The sequence below is a fragment of the Dromaius novaehollandiae genome, chromosome W (genome assembly GCF_036370855.1).
Source record: "Dromaius novaehollandiae isolate bDroNov1 chromosome W, bDroNov1.hap1, whole genome shotgun sequence".
Taxonomy (NCBI): domain Eukaryota; kingdom Metazoa; phylum Chordata; class Aves; order Casuariiformes; family Dromaiidae; genus Dromaius; species Dromaius novaehollandiae.
The window spans coordinates 54,607,313-54,624,701 of record NC_088130.1 but is presented as its reverse complement, the minus strand read 5'-3'; the positions used below and the strand labels follow the sequence as shown (position 1 = coordinate 54,624,701).

The 17,389-nt window shown below is 39.5% G+C and overlaps 1 protein-coding gene across 4 annotated transcripts in view; it reads left to right on the top strand.

Annotated features, from left to right (window-relative positions):
- The window catches only part of LOC135323500 (growth hormone receptor), a 137,285-nt gene that overhangs the window by 21,416 nt on the left and 98,480 nt on the right, over positions 1–17,389 (top strand). The gene's annotated exons all lie outside the window — the stretch shown is intronic.

Below are 17,389 nucleotides of genomic sequence, written 5' to 3'. Positions count from 1 at the left end.
TTATGACATCCTGCCTTTTTTAAGAGGAAAGAAAAAGAGAAGAGAAAATGAACAAATGGGTTTTTGTCTCATTTCTGAAATTGTTAACGTGAATGTGTACATCCCACGCTAGATGATGAGGATGAACTCCCTAAAAATATTAGAGTTGCTCTCCATTAAGAAATGTGTTGCACTGCACTTAATGAAGCAGCACTTCGTTTTGTTAACATGATATTGGAGCAATACAAAGGTTGTTTTAACACACAAATGAATTCCCAGAACTCCTGCTTTGTAAATAAAATCTGTTTCCAGTGAGCTCTAATTGATAATGGCAGTTAATGTAATACCTGCTGGCTAGGCCTGGGCTTTTCTAAAAGAGGTCTTTGAGACTTTGTTATGGATTGCTACAATCACTTCAGGAAAAAAAACCACATTAATTTGGCTTCAGTTTTCTGTTTTTATTTATTTTAGTTGATGGAGCAAGTGAGACTAAAGTCTTAAAGTCCTTGTCTACCTTTTTGTTTGTAAAACATTTGGTAGTTTTTATTTTGTACGTGACTGTGGCCCCAGAAATTACCATTATATGAATGTTAAATAATTGCAATTTTCTGTCCAGGCTGACTGTACAGAAAAATGGGGTTCAGTCACAAGGCTGAGATGTCTCATGGCTAATAACTTCATGCGTTAGAGCAAAGCGTTTCCCTTTGTGGTTTTAGCAGTCATCAGTACTTTATATTTGCCTGGTGCTGTGTGGACATCAAGTAATGAATCCTTGTCCTGTGAAAGAGACCTTAGCCAGCTCTGCTGTAACCTACGTGAGGGCTGGGAGCTGTGCTTGGATCCTTCCTGCCTTCAATATTCCCTTGGAAGTCAGAGGTCTCGTTTGCTTGTCATCATCAGGGAATGGATAACGTTAGACATAAGTCCTGCAGTGGTGACGCTCTGCTCGTTTTTCTGTTCTCTCTATATATATACATTTCTGTATATATTTCAGTAGTTGGATTCTTAATACTGAGTTAGTTACTGTTGAAAAGTAAAAAGCTTTAAAGGGAAACCTCTTTTTGTTTCACCTTCTTTGTGCGTTTTTGCTTCAAAAATGCCCTAATCATGCATTGATACTCCTTGCGTATACCTTGCACTAGGCAGTTGAAGATAAGTTTTATAAAAAATAATGTGAAACATGATAGTGCCTAGAAGGATTAGTGAAAAAAGAATTAATTGGTAATTATGATTTAATTATTATTCTCTTTACTGGCTGGTGTTGTTTGCTTTGGGCTTCTGATTCCATTTTTGTGCCATTTTTCCTCTGTATCACACAGTTTTATCTGACAGTACATCATTAAGAGAAAGAAATATACTGTGGAGAAATAGAAAAAATAGCCAGAAAAGTTAACAGGAGATTTTTAGTTGGATGTAGCCATGAAACAAGTTTAAGCAACAGTTTTCACTGAACTGGATTCTGATTTTACTATGTCTCTTTAAAAAGAGCTTGTTTGTGCTCTGTTGGAGACCCTTTTCTGCTCTGTGCATCCCTCCTTTACTTTGACATGACGATCCTAATCTCAGTCTTCTGTTGCAAGTTTGTCAGTTAGTTGAAGTAATTTTTCAGTCTTTGATCTGAATTAGACACAGGAGTAGAGTGGTTTAAAATTTATAGCTCAGCATACACGGAACTAGTGACCAAGCCAAACAGTGGAGAGGTGATGCAATTGTAAATGTTCCAAGGGACAAATAGTGCAATTAAACAACTTGGCCTGCAGTGGTCCATTAAAAATTAAACATTTGCACAGTATAGTACAGATAACTTATCCTGATGTATGTAGTCAGAAAACAGGCAAAATAAATTTCACAATGCTTTTTTACTTTACTGACATCCATTACTCTGTAAAAATAATCATTATTAAGCACTTTTTTCCAGGTGTTGTTACAGACTAGTGTATTAGTCTCAACTTTTTGTGAGAAATGTGATTAATAAAAAAATCCCCTCCTTTCTATAAAGTACTTCAAATAGTAGAGAATGAAAACTATTTTGTAGCTGTTTCGAACATTGTATAGCATACTGAAGAGAGTAATAAACTTAGGGATTTTTATAGACTGTTAAAAGGCTTTGTTTTCATTCTGTTAAGTTCTGTAGATTCTCTGTTATTTTTAGGATACCCTATTATGCTTCTATATACCTCCATATTTTTGATCTTTGTAAATAGTTTCTGTTTATTGATGAGACTGCACCTCTGCTGCAAATGGCTCAACTACTCTTATGGTGGGTAGACAGTTTTCAAATCTGATATGGAAACATGCATTTTTCTCAAGGTGTTAAGAATGATTTTGTCACCTCCCTACCGTCTTTTGCCATCAGTTCATTAGGAGCCCTTGTTGACAGCAACGTGTGATTGTGCTAACGTTAAGCAGAGCCAGGCAGTACTGTTCAGTCGTGCACTCCCCTAGTGTAAATACTCATCCTTGCTAGTCAGGAATATTTTCAGTGAGTACTTTTGCTGAACACATGCTCTTAGTTTTCATCCTTTTATCCTTCCTCCCCACCCTACCCCATTCTAAGTTGTCTCTTTGATTCAGGAGGAAAGAAAAATCTATTCATTCCATATATGTCATATATATATGTGTGTGTGTGTGTGTGTGTGTATATTTATATATACAATTTCATCTTCTCTTTATTCAACTACTTCTGCAGCATTATTGAGTTGTTTTTCAGAGGACATTTTAGTAGGAACTAGTTCTTCTGTAGTGTTTTCCCTCCGCAGAGCTAATAGTACTTATAAAGAGGTCAGTATTATTATTGTTGGTATTATTATTAATGTCTCTTTTACAGTCCTAAATAAAGTGACTTCCAAAGTAATCCTTCAGGTCTCTGCTAATGATGGGAATGTCATACATAACTCATGCTTCCCAGCCTGGTGCCATGTTTATGGAATTTCTTATACATGTTTATTTGGTATGTTAGTTCACTTTATGGTTTCAGCAGTGTTAGTGTGACTTGTTTTTAAAACATTTTTCAGTCTGCAGGGCAGGCAGTCTAATGCTGGCCAGATGAATCTAGCCCAGGGCTAATATTGTGCCACAGCGATCTAGAACATTGGAGAGCCAGAGCCTCATTTTATGCTTGTGTTTTTACATTATTATGACTTCCACTTAAAATTAGCCCTTCTGTGTTTGTTGAAAAGAAAGAAAAAACATGACATGGAGGAGAAACGCCTCCTCTTTCATGTCTTCTTTCTTGTGGTGAGTCAGCATGGGGCTATGTTGTCCTATGTGCCTATGCATGTAGGAAGCTATTATTGAGGAAGGTCTAGCTTGAAGGAGAAGAGACTGTTCCATTTAATTCCAAATGTGTTTAGTTCTGCAGCCAGCTTAATAATCTTGATCCATTTCTGCCTGGGAGCGTCCTTGGATGCTTTTGGAGAGCCACTGGATTATTGGCAGCAAGGGATGGGAGAGAGAAGGCATGGCAACAGCATTTCTCCTGTCACACCACAGCTCCCTAAGTATGGCGTGAAGTCTCCCTCTGAAATTAGTATCTCCAGCAGTTGGAAATGGCTGTCTTGTTGCTTGGACCACAGAGCTAACTACCAGTAAATTAAGCCTGTCTGGGACTGTTCCCTGGCACTGAGACCAGCTGGTGCAGAATAGCCCACCTCCTTACTTTTAAGCTGCCTTTGCTCACGTCGTGAAATTGTGCCTCGGAATTGTTTTAACTGAGCTGCTTGACTCAAACCAATAGTCTGCCAGGGAGCATGATAACAGTTTAACTTCAGAGATAATTGAATTTCAGGGGAACTGCATAAATGCTATTCCAGGGGCAAAGTGCCTAGGAATGTTCCCATGCATCGTTTAATTCGCTAGTGTAGACCCAGTCCAGATGGTGAGATGTGATACTCGCCCTTCTGCTCCTCCTTTGTCTTTAAATACCAAGGTAAGTATGCCTTCAGCAAGTGGGCTATCTAGACTTGGATAGGCCTGTGAAATTTTGAGTAAAAAGTAGCAATCATCATGAGTCCTAGTGGTGGAGGAAGGAATGTCCCCACTGGCACTTTGGCCAATTTGGCCGGGGATTTTCAGCAGTAGAGAAGTATCAATTCAGTGAAGGTCTAGTTTGGACAGCAGAAGATGGCATTTTATTTTCCCTTTCTTTTACTAAGCAAGTGCTTTGCTACAGTTCTGTGGAGCTGTTTGAGGGTGCCTGACTTGGTCCTTAAAGAAAATGAGTAACAGTGATCAAGCCTGGAGACATGGGCAGAACTCAGTGTTGCTGAGATGCTGTTTGAGGGGTGCAATGCTTTCATACAACCAGCAAGAGATGGAAGTGAATATGGTTAGTCCCCGTGACAATGCTTACCATTTAATACTGAGAAATTTTTCTCTAAATCTTTTCTGAATCATCACCTTGGATTTAATCTATGGGGCACAGACCTGTAATGGAGTCGTCTGTGTGGGTGGGGATGCTGATTTGTGCTGCTGCTCTCACCAGATTAGCACTGTCAGAGGATACATAGAAGACGTGAATTTATAATTAGAAACTAAGTAATTGGAGTATATTTGCCTAATGTAGTTATTCATTCTGTGTGTGGCCCTCCCTTTTATTCTTTTACATTGTTTTTCATAGGCTTGCTCTGAGAACTTTTTCTGTATGAAACCCAGATCCAGCTGTCCTTGTTGCATTTTTTTCATAAAATTAAAAAATCAGATTGGCCACCATGCCCTTTCATTTTGCAAATATTCAAGTTATGGAAGTTAAATAGGAAAGTCTACAGATTTCCAGTGGCATCTTGCCAGCCAGTAGTTGAACCTCAGGGTAGGTTTGATTTCCTAGTGTCTGTAAGAAGGCATCAAAAGAAAATTAACTTTCTGTATGTACTGCACATATTTATATTGTGTTTATTTAACTCAATGTTCAGTGAATCCACTGATTACCTGCAAGGAAAAAGAAGACTTCTTCCTCCATTGAGACATTATTTGGCTTCTAAAATTTTTTGCTCTCATCTGGAGGTTGGCCACAGCTAGATAGTGTTGCATAAGGTGTACTGCAAAAACGTCTGGGTGGCTGCTTAGTTCATCTTGTGTATGTGCTTTATAGTAGGATCAGATTGATGGGGGCGACTATTAAAGGAGAAGACATTGGCTTCCATTATAGCATCTTGTGATCATCTGGGCATTTTCAGGTAGTAACTAATTTCACTGAATTTTCACACGGTTTTTACAGTTCCTTAAGACACTGTTAATGCCCTTGATCTCATCTAGACTCCTTCTGTTGTTCTTGATATTTGAGGTCTTTTGCAGCTGAGTTTAGAAGTTAAAAATTCCAGGTTTTTAAAACCATCCCCAGATCCTTTTTGCAGCAACCACCAATGTCCTACTCTCCAAATATTTTTTCTGTATTGCTGAGGCATACTCAGTATGCTTTTAAAAAGTATTTCCATTTACATAAGACTTGTAAAGAATGTGATTATGATCCAAAAAGTTACCATTTTTTGTAATAGTAACCCAGAACTTTAATGATTACCTGCAGTTTAGTAAGAAAGATGTCTGTATTATACAACAATTTGATAATCACAAAAGATTGCTCTTTTTAATGGCTTTCCAGTAGAGAAATCATCCCAAGGTTGGGGGGGGGGGTTGATTTTATTTTTTTCTGCTGTATTACATTGTATAGTTGGTTCCTGGTAGAATCAAGCCACTCAAAAGTCTCTCTCAATAATATAATTAAGTCTTAAATATTACAATCCACGCTAGCAAGGTCCGTTTTCATAGAACTATTTATTTAACAACAATAATATGCTTTGAATCCTGCATGTACTTTGGTACTGTGTTGTAGTTTTGGTACTCAATGCAATAACTTGTACAAATTGGAATACTTAGTGCTTGCGTCACTTTAATTTTTCATTTTTAACACTGTGTCATTGAACAATGTTTACCTCTAGAGTTTATAGATCTTAATTGGATGCAAAAGCTCGTAAACACAAACGAGCTTCCTCAGAAGATCTGAAGAGGCCCAATTTATATAAAAAATAAAATAGCATCCAAACTTCACTGATAAAATCTCTACTATTGGTTTTAATTGGCCAGGATTTCAGCATGTGAGGTTCTGGATTTATAGTTGTTTTTCTGCATCTGTATTAGTTACTACTACCACAAACAGCATAGACTTACATGGCATTTTGTGAGAAAACTTTTACATATGTTGAACTTAACAGGATGCTCCTTAAAGCATCGTGCCTGCATTAAGTGTGAGCATGTACTTAGCAGCATGACTAGGTGGAGGGAAAACATCTGAAATCAAGCAAGTTTCGGGAGCAGACCTATCAAAATCCATTGGAAAATTAAGAAGGAGCCCTATTGAGACTCATGTTCTTTATGTCGTATGCAGGCCACTTACTACGGCTGATTCTGAGAAAGCTCGATGCCTACTGTGGCATCTGAATCCAGGTGCTATCCCTGCAGACTATCCAGGGCTACCGGAGCTTGTTCCCCTGCGCAGTGCATGGATGGCAGAGGTCACAGTACTGTAACACAGGTGGTGCAACTACTTAATTTTGATCCTAAATGGTGGATAAAGCAGTAGCAGGGCAATCATGCAGTCCTTGCTAGAGCTATTCAGTTACACCAAGACCAGTCCGTATAGTATGACAGTGCATCTCTGCTTTCAGTAAGCTGAAGTATTGATACTGAAGATGTATACTTAAAGAACAATTCTCAGTTTAAATAGAATTTTTTTTTTATCAACTGAGAATTGTTCTTTAAGTATACATCTTCAGTATGAATACATTCAAAGCTTTCACACCCTCTATTTACCTTTTGTAAAACTTCAGCTTGCTTACTGAAAGCAGAGATGTATCATCATACTATACGGACTGGTCTTGGGGTAACTGAATAGCTCTAGCAGGGATTGCATGATGACAAGAACTGTATCAGCCAAGTTCGTTGAACTGTAAATTAAAGTTTTTTTTGATTTTCTGTATTAGTAGTTCCTTTCTAAAGCTGGCAACAGCAAGTAATTACTTTTCAAAGTAGGAAGGCCTGAGTGTAAAGGACTATCTAAATAAAAGAAACTGATTTATGTTAATGTAATACTGAAATACCAGGATTTACCAGTAGGCATTAGGTGTATACTTAAAAGTCCATGCTTGGAGTTGGCATGATTTGGGGAAGCCATTTCCATAAATAGCTTTTGAAGTCTGGGAGGCCTCACTTTCCATCCAAGCAGGTCTTCTAAAGTAGGTTGATTCACTGCGGCCCCACCGGGTGCTCTTTTTGGCCTTACAGGATCAGTGTGATCTGGTGCTGTCCCTGGGTGCGTGGAGCCCGCAGTGGCACAGACACCGAGGCGCAGCCTGAGAGTATAATACGGAGATGTTTCTATTAATCAAGCTTAAAAAGTATCAGCATGAACAAACTGTAACATAGAGGTGGGGATTTTTTTTAATGATTAGCAAGCATTATATTGCACAAGGGTGAGCTGATTCTCCCTTATGTGTAGTTGATGGTAAGGAAACTTTTCTCGTAACTTTACTGACTTTGTGGATTCCTATTTTGTAAGCACTGACAGTGCTGCTGAGGTTCACATTCCCTTTGGATTGACATGTGCTCTGACTGTAGGAGAATGTAGCTGTTCTTCAGCGGTTGTCAGTTCATAAATGTTCCATGTATTTGTACGTCCCATAGTGAGTGTTAAACCACTGCGTTTTAGTGAATGAGCTGTGGGATTTTTTTCCTGTTAGTGTCCAGCCAGAGCTAGTCAGAATCCTTGCGAGTCTTTCTGCTGGTACCGATGGTTTGGATGAAGTTGTATGTTACCAGTGGGAAAGACAGAGGAATAATTAGGAATAATCTTTCAGTTGAGGGGGGTGGGCCTCACAGAGATGTACAGCTGATAAGAGACGGCTGCAGAGACACAGCCTGTTTACTAAAGGTAATAATAGCAGTGTGGTAAGTCACATACCTACATCAGATGACCACAGTCCTGTTAAGGTTTATGCACCTGCATTTATTTCTTTTCTGAGCGAAGACACCGATTTCACCATGAGTGTTGGGTTAAGCAAGCCGTCACGACACCCCGCGCGGGCCAGCGGCTGCCGGGGTCGGGGGCCCCGGTGGGGCAGCGGCAGGGAGGGCCGGGGGTGCCCGCGGGGCTGGACGCTGGCTCACAGACAGGTCTCCATGAGTCTGGCATGTAGATAGCTGTACTTCATAGTGGCTGGACTTTGAACCATTCGGAGGCTTTAATTTTTTCATGCTGTATCATGTTTCCAGTGTTGCTCTGGGCTTTTTCCTCCCGTCCTCTTAAGAACCTGGAAAAGAAGCAGTGTTTGTTTCATTTTAGTATCTCCTATGTTAATAAATCACTGGTCCATTGCTTGGTAATACCATTATTTCGTTTTCCAACCTCTTTTTGCTGAACGTATTTGAAATAGTTTTGTTACTTACTGTAACCTTATTTTCAGCCTGTTGAGTCCCTGCCTGTTATCAGTGTTTACTCTTACTCTGTGTATAATCTTGTTCCTGTTATTCAGCTAAAGGTGTTTTAAGCTCACATGACCTCTGCGTTGCACTTAATTATTTCACTTTTTCCTTAAATGAGTTACTTTTCTGTTTCTGTTCACTTCCCTCTGTTTTTGTACGTGTCATACACAGCCATGAGGCAGGTGACAGAGATTATTTAATACCGCTAACAAACTGCTGCTCTTTCCACTCTATTTTTATACAGTCGCTTAGGCTTCCCGCTGCTTCTCCGAGAGTGAGCGTTTGAGCTCTAACTCACCGACTGGGCACACCATGAAAATTGGTTGCCTTCGTGTGACCCCTCTGTCGGTGCGTGGACGCTCTGCGGAGCCGCGAGCCTGACCGTAGCCAACCCCCCCGGCAGTCCTGAGCTCTGCCCTGTTGCAGGCCCAAGAGGGGAGGAGGTGGTAGGAGGCCACACAAGAGCTTGGGGCTTAATCTCTGTCCAGAAGCTTTCCCTTGCCACTGTTTGTTTTTAACTCTGAATAAGCAGCTCTGCTAAAGACGACCTCTCACTTGAAATTGTGCAGGGGTCCCCTGTCCGTTTCAGTGCAGAATTAAACAGGCACCTGTTAGTCGCGGTTTGAACTAACCTGTCTGATTTTTTGCATTAAAGCAAACTTCTTTGTTCACGCAGCCTTTAGCATCAAGGGGCAGTTCAAGAGGTTACGACTACTCAACTAGCTATTGGTAACATCTCATTGCTGTGAAATAACCCTTCTTGAGTGTTTGTAGTCTGTTTAATTGAAAGGCAGATTTTCAAGAATTACAGTTGCAGCTGCATTTAAGTGGTAGCTAATGGTGATACTGTTTCCAAAATCTTCATTTTTACTACAAGACACACTTCTGCCGCTGCACAAGGGTTGGTGCGCTTGGGCAGTCCTCTTAATATTTAGGCAAAGACATGACTTCAGATACTAACTTGGGAGTAACAGGAGCGAGCCGCAAGGATCGTTAGATGAAAACTCAAGCCCAGAGTAAACATGTAACATAAATATACCTTTGAGAAGTTAGTATCTCCCCAAGGTCAGAACTGCAATAAAACAAACCTGTTTATGAAGGTGAGGTTTGAGCAGTGAAGGAGGATCTAGATATAACATTGAGCTCGTTTTCCATCCACAGCTGTGCAGAACAGTATGTAAACACAGCTGATGTTTGCCATTATTGTTATTCCAGTTTAGGGTTCCCCGCACAAGAACATAAGAGGGTCTGATTTCTCAGAACTATGGACTCTGTTCACTGCCCATTTGAAATTCTTAAATCTTTGGTTTATTAAAAATCCATATTCTATAGAGAAAGTGGACAGGAAACCGTGCTTTTGGCGGGGAGGTGCAGGGGGGTTGTTTTTTAGTTTTAATGCTTTTGCCAAGCAAATACTGCTAGCCTGCCCACTTGGTCTGATTCACCTTATTTGCTCAAGGTGATCTATAAAGAAAGCTTTCTTCTGCATCCCTCTTGCTGTGCGTAATACCACAGTGCATAGGAGTGAAATGCTGTTTATCTTGATGTTCTGTATACTTCGCAGCTGTAGGTCAATAATGTGGAGTTAACTTAAAATGTTGCTGACAGATCTCTCTAAAAGTGTGTGTGAGGTAAGTATAGGCAGAGGATGACCTTTTAGACTTCTGGCTGGTTCATCGCACATGCTTACAAAGGACTAGTGTCATAATGCACGAGCCTAACTTGGGAAACAAAAGAAGCAGGTAGCTGGCTGGTATTAGCTTTGGCAATAGGAGGAGAGGAGTAGCTTAGAGTGTTAATTAAAATTTTAAAGACCTCAAGGATTACTTAAAGATCTGTGCAACAGTGATCTGGCAAGTGATCAGTATGTTATCTTAGTGTTCAGGAATTTTATATGTTTATTTTTAACGACCTTCTTTCCTTCATTTTTGTACCTGGACTGGAATGGGAAAGAAGAGATTCCCATAAAAGCCTCTAAAGTTATAATATTTCTGTGTTAAATATGTATTATGATAAAGGACTTCTCACTGATGCTCGGATTAGGAATTACTTTCAGAATATTGTTTCTGTTGCTATTCCCTGCTGAATTTCTCCATCTGGTAATATTACAGTTTAAGAAGTGATAACATATGCAAGTAACAAGTAAATTGTAAAAGCCCAAGCAGAGTAATTTGACTGTGCTACTAAAACAATACTAGTGAAGCACTCTGGTCTATGGTTGCCAGCTTTGAATTACTATGATTGTTATAAATCATACAAGAGGTTTGTGGGGGAAATAAAGCTTTCAGCCCTTCATTACGAATCCACCATTTTCTATCCAGTAATCTAAAGAACAGCAACACACAGCAATCTGTCTTGTAGACTGTGATGGTGCGTTATAGACCATTACTCTTAGTGCTCTAGGGGAGTAAGAGTGGGAAGAAGGAGCATGCATGAATAATGTAGCATCTTTGGGATCACAGTGCTTCTCACTGTACAGATTCATAGCAAAGTACTCAGTCCAGTCCTCTATATGAAATTCTGCGTAATGGGACCCTGGCAGGTTTCTGTATTAGGAACTGCACATATGTTACGCGTATGCAATTCAGGAACTATGGAAAATGGATAAGAACTACTAGTGCATGTATGCAAATGTGCATATGTTTCAAGTTACAAATAATAATACGGTTATTTTTCTCTTTCAACAGAAATTTTGAAAACTATGGCTGGTAAATGTGAATACTAGCATGGGGAATCTCTGCAGAAGGCATATTTCTCAAAAGGCTTTGTGTACAAGTCTGCAACAGGAAATAACTGAGTAACACAGTTCACATAGGTTACAAATAGAAGTAGTTGTGCAAAGACCTATATAAAAAGTTGTTTTAGCTAGCAAAAGCGCATCTCACTCTAATACTTAAAATTATTTCTGATAGCCTATATGTTTAAAGACTGGTGGAGCCCAGGCTGAAAGGGCCTAAGATGCCCAAGGAGTGCACTGGGATCATCATGCCTTGTAAACGAGGTGAACGGACTTCATCAGGTTGATAAGAGGGTTTGGGCTGGAGGTTTTCTTGGTCTCATTCAAACTGAAGCCAGCAGAAGAGGTAGACTAATATAAATGGGCTGCCATTCAAAGGTTTTTTCAGAGTACGATCAATTTTCATGTCATTCGACCTTTCTTTTACTAAACCTGAAAGATAATATGACTGAACTGAGCCAGATGGTAGGTCCAAATTCCCATTATTAATGAGTACACATTCAACTAAGGCTTGAAAACTGTCTAGTATGTGGGATACATTTCAGCCATGTCTTTTCTGTACTTAAGCCTTCCTCTTCCTTTTTTTTCCTCCCATTTAACCTTCTTCTAACATTAATATAGATTTCCTAAGTCTCGGAGGTTACATCTAGGCTAAAATAGCCCAGGTGCAATTGTCTGGCCTTGAGACCAAGCAGGCTGGCGCCACTTGCGTCCGTACAGCTGAGCTCTTCTTTGCTTCTACCCAAACCACGCTGGTGTCATTCCCACCCTCTCCGGAGAGCAGCTGTCCTGCTGTCTGGGAGAGTGCTAACTGCTTAGGGCCGGGACTGTGCTAATAACTGGGCAGTAAGGATGATGGGGCCAATAGCTGGGCCCATTCCCTGGTACTTTTTAGTTTACTGGTGTAAACGTGGTCAAAATGTTACAAAGACTGTGCGCTGGATCTGTCATTTTGTAGCATCAAATGAGGGAGTTGGCACCAAAAGCAAGATGCATTTTATATGCGGGCTCTTCTTTTCTCTAGAATGTTTCTCCTTTTTATCTTTAAAAATTAGAATCCAATTTCAGCATATTTCAACTAATGTTTTCTCTAGCCTTTTTAAGTATACATATTGTCATCAGTGGTCCTAATAGAAACCTAGAACTATGTGTATAAACGCAAGAATCAATAGGGGGAACTGTCACATTCTAAACACTCTGAAGCAGCAGGTTTTGCCTGTAGAAACTGCAGCTTAAAGAGAGGGAAGTAGCGGTTAATTTAAACATGCAGTCTTAAAACTTTGCATTTCAAACTCTTCATTTTATGTCTTCAGAATTTTCATTTGCTGTTTTCCATGGGAGGAAGACACAGGGCTCTTAACTGAAAACCCTTTCCATGTCGTGTATTTGGTGTGCTCGTACAGTAGCTGCAGGATGTCCACACTGCCTGGCAGGGCTGATTCCGTCCTCTGGCATTCAGCAAGTCAGCGCTGGGAGGTAATTTGTTCCTGGTTAATGGGCTCCGAGCTGATGGATGGCTGCGTTGCTGGCTCAGTGCATAGCCCTCCTACACTGCTTCTCCTGTCTGAAAAATGGGGGAAGCTAATAGGAGTACTGTCCAAATGAGATGATGCACAGTGCTTCAACAGTGTAAGCTGTCCTTTAAGTGATGATTGCTGTTCCTGTGAGTGCAGTGCCCAGCATTTGGGTTAGTGTTTCTTAGCAGTTATAAGAGGTTCTTAATGCTTAACTCTGTCCTGACTGTTCCTGTGATATGTGTGCTATTTCACTACACAATATGGTCACTATGTATGTGTGTGAAAATTGGTATTCTGCCTGCCACACTTCACTGATTCTGCTTTGTGCCATGTCTGTTCTTTTTTTTTTTCCACTGCGTTGACTCACAGCAAGCGCAACTGTGTGTGGCTGTCCGCTGTTTCTGAAATGCACTGGAGCCTCGGAGAGCCCTTTTGGCTAATCGGCACATTAAGCACTTATGCAGTGGAGATAAAAGGACGGAAGTCTCACAGTTGTGTTCTTTTCATTTGTGAATCAACAGTGCATTTCCATGATTCGTTTAAGTCCATCTAAGACTGTCCAGCAGATCATGTGTTCTTGCTGATCCGGTAGAAATTCATCTAACAGAATTACAAGTTTCAACCAGCCCGGGTAGTGCCAACAGCAAGGAAGGGAGGGGAGAGCTGAGAAGGTGAAGAAGGAAGGGAACATCTCCAGCAGCAGTTGAGTTGCATCAGCACACATGAAATGCGAGAATATACTGTTAGGTAGAAAGAGGAAAGAAAAATTCTTCTAGGTATTACTCTAGCTTTCCTCCTGCCTCATGAAATGGTGCTACACAATGAGAAGATGGACTGGTATGATTGTCAGCTTCAGGGAAACTGATTTAAATATTTGTATTAAAAATATAGACGTCTCAGATCTGTAAGGTAAGATGCATGTGCAAGTGTGTTATTGTCAGAGAAAGAAATGAAAGGGATGGGGTATGTCTGTGCCACAGTCACAGAGGTAACTTTCAGGATCTGTTCCCCCTCCCCTCATTTACTTGATGTATTTGTAGCCCAGCATGAAGAAAACCAGTGCATTAGATATGCATATGATTGTTTATCTGTGAAATATTATGTTGAAACCACTAGTCCCAAGCACTCAAAATAAAAAAATTGCAAAAATAGCATTCTCAGATTATTTTTAATTGTCCTCTAGTGCGCAAGCCTGTAAAAACAAAACAAACAAACAAAGAAAACCCTTAAGCTTTCCTCTGTGAGCATAAAGACACTTTTATTATAGTGTATAAAAGATGGTATTTTCTCCTACTCACTTGAAGTAGAAATCAGAGATTAAAATCGAGAACATTGGCAACACAGCTACAAATGGTTCTACAGTATAGGAGACTAATGCTGTGATAGCTCTAAGATTGAGTGTCCAGGAGAAAAGAAAATTGCTGCCTGGTGTTAATTCATAGCAGCTTCATATCAGTTAAGGATTGTTACTGTTCAGTACCTAGAGAAATAATGCGGTAGAAACATTTGCTACTCTCGTTAATGAAGCAAAGTGCAAGCACTTCTTGTCCTTTTCCTTTTGCTCAAATATGTAGCTCAAGACTACACTTAGTTATCCAAGGAGAGACTATTTGCATGGTCTGTATTTATAAACAAGATTTGTTCCAGAACTTTTTCCTTCGTTCTCGGAGCTCCGACTGAACATCTCCATTCATCTCTGTTATTTTCCTAGGGGAAAAGAAATGTTAAAGATCCAATTCTTTAACAGTTAGCTTTAGATTAAAATGGTACTTTACAGAAATTTGTGTCTACCAAAGTATGTAGCATGGAAGTATGTTCATCTCTATTAAAGAAAAAAATATGACAATTATTCTTAGCACAAATACAAATTATTACTAAAACAAGACAGAGTTGATATTTTATATTCATAAATATGAATTCAAATGAACGGCTTCCAAAGAAGCTGTTACTCAGTTCAGTAACTATAGTTACTGGTCTGCTTTAATTAATCAGAAGCCAGTGTAATTTTGTTCTTAGTGTGGACAAGGCTAATTGTACTTAATCGCAGTATAAGCAGTGGTGTAGAAAGCCCTTCTGATTGCCTTTACTTATTGTTATATTGGCATCAAATAAAAGTAACTAAGAATTCATTGGATATAGAATTCTTTGTTTCAGATAGAGACTTTTTAAACTGATAGTGTCTCTGAAGTAATGTGATGCAAACCAAATTTGCCCTGGCATTCTTTTCTGTTGGCATGGTTAAAAAAAAGTAAGATTTGCTGTATGAAATTGCTAGAATGAGATCAGTGGCTTATGAACTCTTACTTGAAGGCATTCTGTTTTGTATAGTTTTAAGAGCTGTTCAAGTAGCTTATCAGCAAGAAAATTTTAAATTCTGAATTGCCTGAAACAAATGTGGGGAAAAAAGGGGAGCTGATTAGTATTTTCTTTGGCCTTAATGTCACTTTTCATTTCCAGCTGTCTTTTTAGCTTCTGAAATTTGATTTAGGTTAAATTTTAAATATAATATTATCTTTAAACAAATCATTGACTTTTTTTGTATGACATTGAAATGGGTACTAACTTTAAAAAAAAAACTTAAAAATCTTTTTGCATCTCCATTCTGTGAAATTCAGTCTGAGTTTACAGTTATTTTCAAGTTATTCCAAATTCTGTTTTTCAATGTGACAAAACAGAAATGGGTTTGGAGTAGGAGATAGGAGGAGAATTCTTAGCCAGAAGATTTTAAGTATGAGTGAAGTTGGTGTTTTGGGGTGAGATTGCCTGGAGATAAAGGGGCAGGAGAGAGAGCACTCCAGAGGCAGAATCGAGAGACTCTTATGGAAGGAGTCACAGAAAACAAGACAGGACAAGATTTCAGGAGGAACGTAGTCAGTAGAGTAAGCAAAGGAGAATGACAATGGAATCCAGATCCGGACTTTGTTCAAACGCAGACCTTGAGAAGCTTTGGTGAGGTGCATGATAGTTCTGGGTTAAGGGGGTGGGGGGAATTATATGATGAGCAAAACTGAACTTGTTTGTAATGGGAAAGGAAAGAGGTAGAAGATAGTGAAAGGTTAGAGAAAAGTCTGAAGGAGAGGAAAAGAGGAGTATAAGGGAGCTAGAAGAGGGGAGAGAGCTAAAAGAGAATAGACAAGAAACAATTTGCCATCCACTTAAAGCTTGAGAGCAATCTTGAGATTATTTCAGCATTAATGCACTCCTTTTTTCCTCAAAAATAAAAGTAATAGAAGGGGAAAACTCTCAGAAGAATTCTTTCGATTAGTGATCTTATGTCTGCACCCAAAAGGTTTTCATTCTTGAGAAGTCAGTTAGGCAACTGTCTAATCTCTTTTATCTATGCTGCTTTGCGATCTCTTGGCAGGCAGGAGATTGATGTGACTTGTAATTATCTTCTGTTTCCTGGACTGATGCCTTAGAATAACTTGGATGTTTGGACATCAAACGTGAAAATGAAGTCCATTCAGTGATCTCAGTGTAACTTTTGTGCTCTGCCTAATGACCCCAAAGCGCATTTGGATACTTGGAGAAGCTGGGCACTATTATGGGCTGCCCTGGCAAAGGAGGTGTCCTTACTTTCTGGCAAAGCAGTGCTGCCTATTCTGTCTGCATGACACTATCCTGTAGTCATTGCTTCCACTGGGAGAGCCAACCTGTCGGTAGGTGTTCAGGCAGACTGGTATAGACTGCACTGTCTTGCTAATTTTGGAAAGATCCATTTTGGATCTTTCTTGGTTACTTTAAAATCTTTACCTCAGACTGTCTGCTAGCTGCCAGTGTGTGAGGTGTGGAGACTTTGATACATGATACTCAGCTTTCTCTTTCCCTGCCTGTGCAGCCATTCTCGTCCCTTTGAACTAAATGTGCATACTTACTCATGATTTATGAGTCTTCTCATTTCTACCCATATGTATCATTCCAGCCTCTTCCTGGACTGTTTTAGGCTCCAATTTTATTTTTTCTAAAATATGTCTCATTGCAATCTCTTCCTCTTTATTTTACTCTTTTGGTACTTTTTGGTACCTCAGTGCATTCCCATAACTATTATCTTTCTTGTCTTGTTTTCTCTCAATTCTGCCTATACACAAATAGTGCTTTTTATCTGGAAGTGTGTCACGGCTATGAATTTTTTTCTCCTTGCATTTCACCCTAGTAGAACCACAGCTGGTGACAGTTGCTTCTTTTCTTCCCCCCAGTAATTCTTTTTTCTAATGCCCACCATAGTGAGTATCATTTGAGCTGTTTCTTGCACTGGCACAACTGAAGATATCTGTGTTCGTTCAAGTATGCCCCTTTTTTATACAGTACTTTCTCAGCAACAGATGTACTTCTTGGAAAAATGATAGGTCCCTATCTGCAAAGTCACATTCATCCACTGGCTGAAAGATGATTAGGAACCATTCATCAAGAGTATGAACTCCTTTTGAAAGATCGGCTTGAAGGGCATGACATTTAACTGTACCTGCCAATCTTAACATATCATATAATCATTGTGGCAGCTAGAACATATTGCAGGATAGCAAAAAGATGCACTGTTAGGCAGCCACTTTAAAATTGCTTGTTTATATATATGTATTCTAAAAGGAATTCGTCTTTGTTAAGGTGAAGCTCCTTCTGATTTCTCCTGATTGTTGTCATTTAAGCTATGATTACGGGAAGGGATTGCTACTAACAGAAGAAATTA